Below are 2,662 nucleotides of genomic sequence, written 5' to 3'. Positions count from 1 at the left end.
GTTGTAGAAACCAGCTGAGATTGAGGCTGAGGGAGATGGAGGGCTTCTGGAGTCCCAGGCAGTTCCTCTTAAAGGGCCCATGCACAGACATATTCAGACTCACTCCTTCTGAACTCCATTGCTGGGACAGTAGCTTGAAAGGTACCAGAGGCGTTTAGATAGCAACTGAATTGCCAGCATCAGGGCAAAAGCTGGGAAGGAAGCTTTCTCCCAGACAGAACTGTTGCCAGAGGCCACTGTTGCTTTGATGAGCACTCTCAAAAAGCACTGTATATGATTCTCCATCAATCAGGCTCACACTGTTTGCCCTGTCCTGGTGATTCTCTGAGACCCCATCTCACCCAACATGTAGGCTCACCCACGCTGTTTCCAGTGGCTTTCTTACATGAATGACCTGTCTTGGCTCACGCTTCAGACTTTCCTAAAATCTCTCAAGCAAGTAGCATCTGGCCTCACATGACCCATACCTCTGGCTAAGTGGCCCCAAGCCCAGCACTAGTAGCAGCCAGCCTTGGTTCCCAGTTCAGCCTTGGCCTGGGCACCTCCAAGCCCAGCACAGTAGCAGTCATTTAAAGATTAGTTTGTAGCTCATGCTAGGTAGCTCAGGGTAAAGCACAGGTGGTGGCTGATATTGGCCTGCAACTCCTGGAAATCCCCAGAGCCAGCACACCTGGTGGACAGTTTCAGACCATTTGTTAGCACCACCCAACCACCTCCACAAGCAACACACTCGAGAGAAGGACTCAGCAGGCACCAGAGCCCCACTGAAGTAAATCCTGCTCTGTGGGGTAGGCCCTAGCACAGCTGATCCTCCACAGTAGTTGGTGATCACAGCCAGTCCTTGAAGCCGATTGGCCTGGTGGTAAATCCCTTCCATCCCTTCCATTGATGTGCCAACAGCAATTAATGCTTAAGTACAATGGGAGAGTGTACAGAGCATGCAGCGGGGGGGGGGGGGGTGCATGGTGCACCTGAAATGCCCAGCTTGGGTGAGTGGGGAGGCTGTGTCACTGGACTCCACAGAACACCTACTACACTAGGCCATTCTACGAAGCCCAGGAGACATAGCAGCACTACCTAATACATGGAAACAAACACAGGGAGGCTGCCAAAATGAGGAGACAAAAAAACACGGTCCAGCCCCTTTCCCCAGCAGCCGCTAAGGTGCTTGGTCCTTCAGAGGAAGCTAAGGCTACGTTGGAGTGAGAGCCTCACTTCATCAGACGACTAGCACCACTCCCAGCAGCGCTCGCCCAGCCTTCGCCTACACCATGGCTTCCGTCTCGGAGCTCACCTGCATCTACTCGGCCCTTATCCTGCACGATGATCAGGTGACGGTGACGGAGGATAAGATCAATGCTCTCATTAAAGCAGCTGGTGTAAATGTTGAACCTTTCTGGCCAGGCTTGTTTGCAAAGGCTCTGGCCTACGTCAACATTGGGAGCCTCATCTGCAATGTAGGGGCTGGTGGACCTGTCCCAGCAGCTAGTGCGGCACCAGCAGGAGGTCCTGCCCCCTCAACTGCTGCTGCCCCAGCTGAGGCAAAGAAAGTGGAAGCAAAGAAGGAAGAATCTGAGGAATCTGATGATGATATGGGCTTTGGACTATTTGACTAAACCTCTTTTGTAACACAGGCAATAAAAATCTGAACTTTAAAACAAAACAAACAAACAAAAAAACATGGCCCAAATGAAAAAACAGATCAAAACTTTGAAAAAGAACTAAACAAAGTGGAAATAAGTGATCTACTAGAGGTAGAGTTCAAAACACTGGTTATAAGGACACTCAATGGACTACTGAGAACTTCAACAGCATAGGAAAAAGACAGAGATACCATAAAAAATAACCAGTCAGAAATGAAGGATTCACTAACTGAAATGAAGAATAATTTACAGAAAATCAACAGTAGAGTAGATGAAGCTGAGAGTCAAATTAATTATTTGGAATATAAGGAAGCAAAAAACACCTAATCAAAATATTAAAAAAGAAAAAAGAATCCTAAAAAAATGAGGATTGTGTAAGGAGCCTCTAGGACAACTTCAAGTGTAACAACATTCACATCACAGGGGCGCCAGAAGAGAAAGAGCAAGAAATTGAACATCTATCTGAAAAAAATAATGACAGAAAACTTCCCTAACCTGGTAAGGAAATAGACATACAAGTCCAGGAAGCAGAGAGTCCAAACAAGATGAACCCAAAGAAGCACACACCAAGACACACCATAATTAAAATGCCGAAAGTTAAAGACAAAGAGAATTTAAAGCACCAAGAGAAAAGCAGTTAGTTACCTGCAAGGGAGCTCCCATAAGACTGTCAGCTGCTTTCTCAACAGAAAATTTGCAGGCCAGAAGGGATTGGCAATAAATATGCAAAATGATAAGAAACAAGGACCTACAACCAAGATTATTCTACCCAGCAAAGCTATCATTTGGAATCAAAGGACAGAGAAAGAGCTTCCCAGCAAAGAAAAAGCTAAAGAAGTTCATCACCACCAAACCAGTATAACATGAAATGTTAAAGTCTTCTTTAAGAAGAAGGAAAAGGATCAACAAAATGGCAGTACATACTTATGTATCAACTATTGAATCTAAAAAACAAAATGAACAAGTAGAACAGAAATAGACTCATAGATACAGAGAACATTTTGATGGTTGCCAGATAG

The 2,662-nt window shown here is 45.6% G+C and overlaps 1 pseudogene; it reads left to right on the top strand.

Annotated features, from left to right (window-relative positions):
- The first annotated feature begins 1,230 nt into the window (after window positions 1–1,230).
- On the top strand, window positions 1,231–1,641 carry LOC112301808 (large ribosomal subunit protein P1 pseudogene; annotated as a pseudogene).
- The last annotated feature ends 1,021 nt before the right edge of the window (window positions 1,642–2,662 follow it).

Source organism: Desmodus rotundus, chromosome 6 (assembly GCF_022682495.2).
Source record: "Desmodus rotundus isolate HL8 chromosome 6, HLdesRot8A.1, whole genome shotgun sequence".
NCBI lineage: Eukaryota > Metazoa > Chordata > Mammalia > Chiroptera > Phyllostomidae > Desmodus > Desmodus rotundus.
The sequence above is the reverse complement of the archived record's forward strand: the minus strand, read 5'-3'. Positions and strand labels throughout refer to the sequence as shown.